Source organism: Borostomias antarcticus (genome assembly GCF_949987555.1).
Source record: "Borostomias antarcticus genome assembly, chromosome: 27".
NCBI lineage: Eukaryota > Metazoa > Chordata > Actinopteri > Stomiiformes > Stomiidae > Borostomias > Borostomias antarcticus.
Genome location: NC_140260.1, coordinates 378585 through 390113, shown reverse-complemented (window position 1 = coordinate 390113; position 11529 = coordinate 378585).

Below are 11529 nucleotides of genomic sequence, written 5' to 3'. Positions count from 1 at the left end.
ATATGTTGTATGTGGATTATTTCCCCATCTAGTGTCTAAAGATAAGAACTGCAACAACACAACGTATTGGTTGCCAAATTGCCAGAGAATGCACTGTTTCAGTCATACTGTGATAAGATCTTCACTCCGAGAGGAACATAACGTTACACTAATCAGTAATCACAATCAAGTATTTCAGAGTGCCATGTAATAAGTTACGTTAGATGCAGTAGTTTGGAGATAACGTTAGGTCTGGCTATGCAGATTCCAAGAAAGATAACAATAGCTAGTTAGCTAGCTTACCGGTCTAGTAGAAAAGTAGCCATGTCACCATGCGACTTTATCCCATGAAACTCCATAAACTCCGTTCAACGAGCAAAGGCTGGTTCGATATTTCACATGTGTGTATGGTGCATGTGTCCCAAGATGGCAGAGAAATTGACATTTAAAAAGAACTGGATACAATTGGATACATAACTTTTTGTGTGTTGGCTGTAAGCCGACACACCAAGAAGAGGGAATCCTATTTGTCGCTCCCTTCCTCTTTCCGTCGTGTTATTGACCTGCAGTTCCATTGTTGCTACCACAAGAGGCAGTGGTCCAAGAACATCAAAACAAAAAGACTCCACAGAATTCCCAGGTCAGTGGTGGCTGAGTGGATAGTGCACTGTTTATATTATACCTCCATGTGCGCTGCCTATCACCGGAAGGTTGTGAGTTCAATCCTTGGTGTGGACATACGACATCTCAAGGTATGTGAGAGATAAGGACCTGTTGTCGCATGTCGTTGACAAGCTTCCCCTTATGGTGTCAGAACGATGGCTTATGAATGCGATGTTATTATGTTAAATACAGTAGCCCAGAGGTTAGCACTGGCAGGGCTATTTCAGTTTGATAAAAGGCGTTGTGGTGTTTGAGCACGAGTTGTCGTAGACCTGGTCCAGGGCGATATCCTACAGATAACGCCCTGTTACTCTCAATGCAATTTACCTATGAATGCGCTTCCTCGGCCCGCTCGTCCGAGTCTACAGACAAAACCGTTTCGTTACTCACCAAAGTAAAAACATTGTTGGAAAGATGAAAGCCCTTTCTCCGAGGTCGCTACAGTTTGTAATCCCCCACCTTTCAAATAAAAGGCAAATTTGTACACTTAAATGTCTAATATCCACAGCGCATCGACTGTCTTCTTCTACTGGCGATTCGGCGCTCTCCGCTTTGTTTAGCCTACTCACTGCTGCCGCCCATGTTGGGGATGATGCATTACATTTCATTACATTATTTACATGTTTTATTTACATGTTTTAAAGTTTAAAATTTGCCATAGTTAATAACTCAGCGTAAATGTTCTCTCGCTAATCAGATTCCTCAACGCGAGTCTCTCAACACCATTTAAGATGTAATGCATCATCCTCAACATGGGCGGCATCCCCAACATAAAGTCATCCCCACCGGGAACCCCGGTCTCCTGGGTGGGAGTCCAATGCTCTCACCACTACTCTACTTGTGCAGTGGAGATCAGCAAATTGGTTTTGGTGTCCTTCTTCCAGTCCCTAGTGTGGGTTGGGGTTAGAATAAGGGTTGGGGTTGGGACAGAATCTGACCTATAAGGCAAGGGGTAAAGGTTGGAGTGAAAGGATGAACATGTGGAGGTTTGGGGTATAGTCCCATAAAGTCATCCCCACCGGGTCTTCAACCCCAGTCTCCAGGGTGGGAGTCCAATGCTCTCACCACTACTCTATTTGTGCAGTGGAGATCGGCGGTGGTTTTGGTGTCCTTCTTGATTTTGGTGTGCTGGGACTACTGCCTCTTGTGGTGCCAACAGAGAACTGCAGGCCAACATTGTCCAGAGTGACGGAGGGAGGGAGTGATAACCGGACAACTGCTATACTATACTAACGCTGGCTTACAGCCATGCACAAAAACACATACACAAATCTAGGCTATATTGTTGAAAATATTTATTTCAGTACAACAAATGCAGTATGTAGTAATGTAACGGAATGTATGAGAAAAGCCTAGCACATTTAGATCAAGGTCCAGGTCAAATTACTTTAAAACCTGAGGTCATTCTTTTGCTAGTACGTTGTGCTAGCAAGTGTGCTTCATGTTCTGCTGGAGTGTTACCCAGGATGGTGGGATGTTCTCCAGAGTTCGAGACCTATGTGTGGAGAGCTGTCCTTCTGGTTCCTGGTTGAAGGAAGGTTCTCAAGGGTTCTAGACTTCTGTGTAAAGAGCTGATCTTCTGGATCCTGGTTGAAAGTAGGTTCTCCAGGGTTCTAGACTTCTGTGTGGAGAGCTGTTCTCCTGTCATCGTTCACATCCGTGCTACTCTCTGGTTGGGTCGTACATCAGCACCTCTAATCTCTCCAGCAGTAGCATTGACCCTCTACTGACCTCACTGGACATGCTGAGGAGATCAATTAAAGCAGCGTTGACCTCTGAGAAACACGTCCACATTCCCCAGGTGTCCTGTTTCCTCTGTCAGACAGTGCAGACGTGTCCCAGCCTGTGAAAGGACTGGGAGACTCAGAAAACATTTGTTGAACAGCTCTGTACCAAAGGTTTGAGCCGACACCAGAGGCCGACACCTACATCACGAGCCGTATGCTGAATGAAGCCATAATAAAAAGACATACACCCGCGGTACATAGCTGTTCACCAAATGTTTTACCACTATGAATGCCACCCAGTGTCTGAGCCACCCAGTCCTTTCACAGGCTGGGACACATCTACACTGTCTGACAGGACGCCTGGACAACGTGGACGTGTTCCTCAGAGGTCAACACTGCTTTCAGTGGACTCTTCTACATGCCCAGTGAGGTCAGTAGCAAGGTTATTATAGTTAACGAAAACTAACTAAAAAACGAAAACTAGGTGTGAAAAAACATTTTAGTTAACTGAAATAAAAATAAAAACTAGGCTTTACAAAAAAACGATAACTAACTAAAACTGTATTGTGTGTTTACAAAACTAACTAAAATAAACTAAAATTGTAGAGAAAATGTCCTTAGTTTTAGTCTTTTTCATTTCATACATAAGCCTAGTATTTTGGGTGGATATTTAATCTGTCCTCCATTATTTCTTTAGCTGTGCCGCTGCGCAGAAGTAACCTGACGTGCGCCAGATGGTTTGTTTTGCACAGAGTGAAACAACATGAGCTCACGAGATCAGGATGGTCTCACGAGGCTAGCGCCGAAAAAAAAAAAACTAATACTGAAACTAATAAAAACTAAACTAAAACTAAGAATTATCAAAAAATAAAAAATAAACTAAACTAGCAAATCTGCTTTAAAAACTAATTAAAACTAAACTGAAATTGAACACAAAAAGTTAAAACGATATAAAAAGAAAAACTAATGAAAAAAGAAAAACTATTATAACCCTGGTCAGTAGAGGGTCAATGTTACTGCTGGAGAGATTAGTGGTGCTGATGTACGACCCAACCAGAGAGTAGCACGGATGTGAACGATGCCAGAAGATCAGCTCTCCACACAGTAGTCTAGAACCCTGGAGAACCTTCTTTCAACCAGGAACCAGAAGGACAGCTCTCCACACAGAAGTCTGGAGCTCTGGAAAACATTCCACCAACTCGGGTAACATTCCAGCAGAACATGAAGCACACTTGGTAGCGCAGTGTACTAGCAAAATAATGACCTCAGGTTTTAAGGTAATTTGACTTGAACCTTGATTTAAATGTGCTATGTTAGAAATGTCTAGTGTCAAAGCTAACATGAGAATACAAATGTTTGTATGTGTGCGTGTGTGCACGTGCACGTGTATTTTGTTGTTCTGTGTGTGTGTGTGTGTGTCTGTGGGCGGGGGGGGGGTGTAGTTGTTCTGGGTGTGTGTGTGTGTGTGTGTGTGTGTGTGTAGTTCTGTGTGTGTGTGTGTGTCTGTGGGGGGGGGGGTGTAGTTGTTCTGTGTGTGTGTGTGTGTGTGTGTGTGTGTGTGTGTGTGTGTAGTTCTGTGGGTGTGTGTGTGTGTGTGTGTGTGTGTGTGTGTGTGTGTGTGTGTGTGTGCACTGTCCGCACAGGCAGGCGAACATCCGAAACTGGATCTGTCAAATCTGTCAAAACAGACAATAGTAAGATTTTCAGTGCATTATCCTCACTGACAGTGTAATTCAGCCCAGAACATTATATCAGATAGATAAATTGATAGATCGATAGAACGACAGACAGACAGACAGACAGACAGACAGACAGACACACACACAGACAGACAGACAGACAGACAGACAGACAGACAGACAGATAGATAGATAGATAGATAGATAGATAGATAGATAGATAGATAGATAGATAGATAGATAGATAGATAGATAGATAGATAGATAGACTTTACCAGCTTTTTCTCGTCTGAAGGGCAACACCCAGCTGAATAGTGAAGCTCGAACTCACTGATGCAGGGTTCAGCTGGACGTTAATGTCCGTCAGATCTGAAATCACAAAATTAATATTGTTTAACCTGCAAAATGGAAAGCATCAAAAAACAAATGGCTGTCCAGGCTGTTTTGACCTCACCCCATTCCTGTCTACGAGTTGTTCGTCCAGAGCCTTTCAGAGCACGGGTGGAGGAGCAGGAGTGTCGTGTCTGTCTCTCCGTCCTCAGAGGCTTGTCCTCCTCCTTCAGCGCCAGGCCCATCGCTGGAGTTGAGGCAGCTGGGGCGACACTCTCCCTGAGGTGATGGAGGCTCAGCTTGGCCTCCAGCTGCAGCGCTAGGTCGTTGACCTCCTCCTCGATTGTTGGGGAGGCCATCAGAGGTGGAGTGGGTTTACAGGCACCAACGGTGTGAGGCGTTGTGCTGGCAGGTCCACTGGCAGGAGGAGGGTTAGCCCCAGCCTGCTCCCTGACCAGAGGGTTAGCCCCAGCCTGCTCCCTGACCAGAGGGCAGCTCAACACAAGCTTGGCCTCCATCTGAAGTGCCAAGTTGTTGACCTCCTCCTCGAATGTTGGAGAGGCCATCACAGGTGGAGCGGCCTTAAGGGCACTCACAGGAGCACGGATGTAGGAGCAGGAGTGCCCTGTCTCTCTGTCCTTCCTCAGAGGCCTGCCCTCTGCCTCTATGGCCAGGCCAATTGTTGCAGTGGATGTAGGGGCAACACAAGGCCAAAAACCTGTCTTCCCACTCTCCCTGAGGCGAGGGGGGCTCAGCTTGGCCTCCAGCTGAAGTGCCAAGTCGTTGACCTCCTCCTCGAGTGTTGGAGAGGCCATCACAGGGGGAGCAGGCTTAAGGGCACTCACAGGAGCACGGATGTAGGAGCAGGAGTGCCCTGTCTCTCTGTCCTTCCTCAGAGGCCTGCCCTCTGCCTCCAGTGCCAGGTCAGTAGATGGAGTTGGCGCAGGGGCAACACAAGGCCAAAATCCCATCTTCCCACTCTCCCTTGGCCGAGGGGGGCTCAGCTTGGTCTCCAGCTGCAGCGCTAGGTCGTTGACCTCATCCTCAATTGTTGAGGAGATCATCTGAGGTGGAGTTTTCTGTTTTAATGAAAAGAAAGTCATTGAAGCTAATCCAATAATTTCTTTGCTCATTGCTCATGGTATGTAAGTAAATCCTGAGCTTGAGGTTCTCCATCTTAAGCTCAGCTATAGAAATTGAGTATGGATATTGAGAAATGACAAGATCCTGAGAACCTTTATAGTGGCCTGACATTAAAGAGTTGTCTGGTCTCAATAGAGAGTGGGTGTAGGTCCAGGACTGTACAAAACCAGATAAAGTTGACTAACTATGCTTACATGGTATATGAAATGTAAACCTTTAGGGGGGTTACTTACCTTTTGGTAACCCGACATGGTCCCGTGTGGGCTGGACCAAGGCTCCATGTTGTGTTCTTGAGGGGAAAATTGGACAGTTAATTGAAATTAACTGGGGGCACAGTCTTTACAAGGGCTTTAAGTGTGGGTCAGGCAATTGGCAGTGAACCAGACAATTAACAGTGAACAGTCAACCAGACCACTACACTCACCCAGCATCTGCTTCCGCTGCTGTGGTGGAGTGGCAGCCAGAATGGAGGTCGTCCGAGACCTCCATTCTCTCGCACGCTCCCGAATGCCCAGCGGGTAGACAGCAGGACGCGCAGGAGCTGTAGGAGCCGAGGTTGGACGAGGGCCCGTGGTCTGGGCGGAGACACACTGGATGGACGCGTGAGGGATGGCAGCCATGGAGGATCCAGAGGGCTGTGCAGGCAGTTTGATCTCCATGCTGGGCGTGGCACGCCTGACGGACATTCGCTGCCTGTATCTGTTGGTTGGATACACCCGTGGCTGTTTCTTGGGCCGGGCCAGGGCCACATACAGGGGCTTGGTGGCCAGGATGCGTCCGTTCATCCCTGCGATGGCCCGGGTGGCCTCCTCAGGGGAGGACAGACACACAAACCCAAAGCCCTTGCTGCGGCCGCGCTCCATCACGACTTTGGCACTGATGATGGTACCAAAGGGAGAGAACTCCTTCCTCAGTCGCATCTCATCAATCTCTTCCTTCAAGTTCTTTATGTAGAGACTGATGCCGGTACACTGTTTGATTTGGTCGCCCAGCTCGGCCTCTCGTACTCTTCTGGATTTGAAAGGGCCAACAAACACCTTTTTTCCGTTGAGGAGCATGCCATTGATCCTCTTGATGGCCCTCTCAGCGTCCTCCGGAGCCTCAAAGTGCACAAAGCCGTAGCCCTTGGAGCCGTTCTCGTCACTCTCCACTTTACAGGAGAGGATGGTGCCGAAGGCGGAGAAGGTGTCATACAGGGCCTGGCTGTCGATGGACTTCTCCAAAACCTTCAGGAAGACGTTCCCAATTCCGTTGTCCCTCAGGGTGCGGTCGCGTCGAGACCACGTGATCCGGAGCTGTCGGCCCATGACTGTTTCATGGCTCAAGGTGTCAAGAGCGCGTTTGGCGTCAGCTGGCTGCTGGAAGTTGACATATGCGTACCTTGAGGAGCGCCTGGTGATCCTGTCTCTACAGACCCGGATAGAATGGAGTGTCCCCATGGGGCTAAATAAATCACACAGCATGGCCTCTGTCACATCGGGGTGCAGATCCCCAACGTACAGGGAGGCCATGGAGAAGTTAGGAGCACTGGATTGCATTGCATACACCAACCACTTCAAAATGTCACTGACCACTGACAGAGAAAAATGGAACTATGAACTAGAATGTGGCTGTCATAGATTGTGTTCCAATATGATGTCATATCATTGTGACACAATCTGTCATGGCCAAACTTGAATTCTAGAATTGCCATGACTGACTCAAGTCAAGGAAGAAGTATTAACTATTTATATAGTTAGGTTAAATAAGTTTCTTATTATGACCTGTGCAAAAAATTTAATAAAAATAACAAAATGAATATGACTAAGGCAACTAAGCCTACAGAATATATGAAATGCACCAATCATAGTTAAACATTTAAAACCACATACAAAAGAATCAATGTATTCCTTATATATACGATGCTGGCACTGTTACCGCACGGTTGGTCTTTGAATCGTGATCAAATCACTGTAATAAAAACTCGACCAAACTCATTTTGTCCCGATTCCCCTCCTTGAATAGAGTGTGTAATTCCGATTATATCCACTGGGTGGCAATAGTGTAAAATGGGCATGGGGAGTAGAGTGTCAAAATAACGCTCGTTTGGAATTCCCTTCAACATCATTTTCAGGGCTGTCGCATGTCAACAGCCTGTCACAAACTATGGCTAACCATAACCATTGTTAATGAATGAATCCTATATTAACTGAAGCTAAGCTTTCGGAGAGGGAAAGTGATGTGTCCTGATCTCAGACGGTGTGGCAGGCCGGTTGTTTTGGAGTTTTGGTTTTACACGCGCATGTTTCGTTTGCAGTGAGAGTGCAGTTATATTCTTTTGCAGTGCAGTTTATATTATTTTGCAGTGAGAGTGCAGTGTTATAATTTAAGCCTGGAGCGCCTGGGGATGGGGCAGCTATAGGGGGTTTGGGGAGCATCCCGATGCTGATGTGTGCATTTGAAATGAAATGATTAATAAAGCCATGTCCTTTTTCTAACGCCTGTGTGGTGTGTGTGTGTTCTGACGCCGGACCCCACCGGTTAATAAAAGGTGGTGGCAGCGCAATTCGCTATTGAACCCAGTAACCAGCTCCTCCCTCTATTGAACCCAGTAACCAGCTCCTCCCTCTGTTGAACCCAGTAACCAGCTCCTCCCTCTGTTGGGTGCTTCTGGTTCTTTTAAGTAGGCTACGCCAGATGCAGCATGCTACATCCAGATTGTGCCTGCTACATCTAGTGTACTATACAGTATACACTACATATTACCCAAACCAGGTCCAGCCTGGTTTATGTGCGTGGCTGGCTTGTTTCTGTTCAGGACTGTTAGGATGGAAGCTAGCCATGCCACTGAAATAGCTGTGAATTGAAATGACATGAAATAAGGTCTGATACATTAAGATAGGTCTTGTCGCCTGGACACATCAGTTCCAATGCTTCCAAAGCTAATCCAGCACAATAAGAGCGGGATAGTTAGCCCATGAGCTCACAACAACTAGCAGAAGCTTCCATAACATTAATGGTAGCGGTCAGTGGCTAAAGCAGTTACACTGATGATAACATAAAGTCATCCCCACCGGGTCTTGAACCCCGGTCTCCCAGGTGGGAGTCCAATGCTCTGACCAGTGACACCAGAGGCGCTGTAGACACCAGAGGTCCTCTACAGTAGACACCAGAGGCGCGTAACAGAGGTGCTCTACAGTAGACACCGGAGGCCCTCTACAGTAGTAGGTAGATGTCTCCTTGACAACGCTCGCTTGAAGGGCTGACTGACAGACAGACAGCAGCGCGTAGCTCAAATGGAGCAGCTCCGCTTCGGCTCAAACTGTATTTTCAGATAACGTTAAGTAACGTTAGTAACACAAGGCCAATTTATCATATTCATTTTTTACTTGTCCGATCAGACAACTGCATGAGGCATTCCTCTTGGCCGAACAGAGTTTACTGGTCCCTGGGAAGCGGGCAAAACTGTTAGCTTACTACAGGTACTTTGCCTTGTTCCTTTATCCCCCGGTGTGAATCATGGCTAGCCGGCAATAACCTACCTGACTGGTCTCATCATTCTCCTCTCTCTTCCTCTTCAAAAATCGTTGTATGCCCATCTGGAAAATGTTATTGATATATTAGGTTATAGGATCCGCTAGTTGTCATCAGGGAAGGTAGGCTAGGCATTTTGAGGAGTAGGCCTAGGTGCCAGCACCAGTGTTTGGCCCAATTCAATGGTGAATTGGTAATTCACGGTGGTATGGTAATATTTGAGCGTCAATAGCCTACCTATCTTTCGTTGTAACATCATTCCGCTCACTGAAGAAAAAATCCCTTCACGCTTCCGATCACCTCAGCAAGGAGCGGCACAGAGCGCGCAGCCTATAGGCTCTTTATTGAAAATAAATAGTCCTAATGTGGGTGCGACAGTGGTTTTGAAAGCGCATTTAGGTAGTTAGTGTTTTACATGTATAAAAATACAAACATCTAACATATAATAGAACAAATGTTCAAGAGAGTGGGGTATCTAGAACAAACAATATACTGTTGGGAACACATCCCAGAAACTTTTTTATTTTAATTATTACAGCACCTAAAGGTATAATATGTTGTATGTGGATTATTTCCCCATCTAGTGTCTAAAGATAAGAACTGCAACAACACAACGTATTGGTTGCCAAATTGCCAGAGAAAGCACTGTTTCAGTCATACTGTGATAAGATCTTCACTCCGAGAGGAACATAACGTTACACTAATCAGTAATCACAATCAAGTATTTCAGAGTGCCATGTAATAAGTTACGTTAGATGCAGTAGTTTGGAGATAACGTTAGGTCTGGCTATGCAGATTCCAAGAAAGATAACAATAGCTAGTTAGCTAGCTTACCGGTCTAGTAGAAAAGTAGCCATGTCACCATGCGACTTTATCCCATGAAACTCCATAAACTCCGTTCAATGAGCAAAGGCTGGTTCGATATTTCACATGTGTGTATGGTGCATGTGTCCCAAGATGGCAGAGAAATTGACATTTAAAAAGAACTGGATACAATTGGATACATAACTTTTTGTGTGTTGGCTGTAAGCCGACACACCAAGAAGAGGGAATCCTATTTGTCGCTCCCTTCCTCTTTCCGTCGTGTTATTGACCTGCAGTTCCATTGTTGCTACCACAAGAGGCAGTGGTCCAAGAACATCAAAACAAAAAGACTCCACAGAATTCCCAGGTCAGTGGTGGCTGAGTGGATAGTGCACTGTTTATATTATACAGATGTGGGAACATAAGAATGTAACTTGACCCGCGGTATTCTAACAGGCGCTTTACGTCATTCCGCACCACCGCTCGCCTGCCCATAGGGGCGCAGTAACACCACTCATTGACCCAGCGCTGTAGCTCATCTCGCCTACCGTTCTCAAACTCCTTGTTCTCTGTCTGGTTGTAATTTAATTATTACGAACAAAGCCTATCTATTTATAGTTTCTATCTCTGTAAATGTCGCCGGGTCTATATCTGTTAACTGTCGGGACAAGTAGAAGTTTAATACATTAGGCTGACTGAGTGTTCTCATATGGAACATGGCATCGGGACGAGTAAGATGGCTAACGGAGATGACCAGAGATGTGTTTGAAATGGTTCACTCACTCCCTCCCTATTACCATGGATGTATTGAGTGCGACTCATAGTGAACTACATGGGGAATGATTTAACAGTTTTGGGACACTACATGGAATATAACTGCGTAAGATATCCATGACTCAAACAAGCAGACGCGCCGATCACTGATGGCAGCAGGTTGAAATATCAGGTAGTATTCAGGTTCCATGTTTAGTTGAATGATAAATCCCATATTAATGGTTGGAATTCTAATGATGTGCAAGTGTGATTTTGTCAACTTTAGTGATGTCTGCTAATAGCAGCCTGTGAAGCTGCACGATAGTACAGCTGTAGCTATTTTGATGCTATTAGTTCAACTTCTGTTTCTCGGGCAGGAACGGAGACGAACTCGCATTAGCAGCAAAGCAGCTAGAGGAATGATCTTAACATTAGCTACTGCTTTAGCTACTGATAGCTACCGTCTTCTTCACTTCTCCTTCGGTAAAACATGACACCGTTGTGTTGTGGTATTGTGGAGGGCTTAGGCAGAAGCATGAAGAGAAACCACTTTTGCCCCATATAAGTAAAATAATGGTCTCATAAGCATTTTCGATTGTAAAATTGTGTTCACTTGTTTTAGTTTGCAAACATATGCAATTTTCTTAGCATTCCCAGCTTTGTATGTCGTTTTAATGTGAAAGATACATCTTGAATGCAGTCAAGACAAATTATTTTGCCTCATAACTTTTGTCCCCCTTGGTTCCAGTCAATTGGATTATAGGCTATAGGCTACTTTCGTTTACAATGACGTTACCTTATGAACACAAATAGCTTAATCTATAGGCCTACATAAAAACAATAGCCTAAAACCATGTTTATTTACAATGTATTTTCTTTCAATGACAGCATGCCAATAGTTAGGGTGAGGAACGACGCGCGGTCTCTTTAGCCCTGAG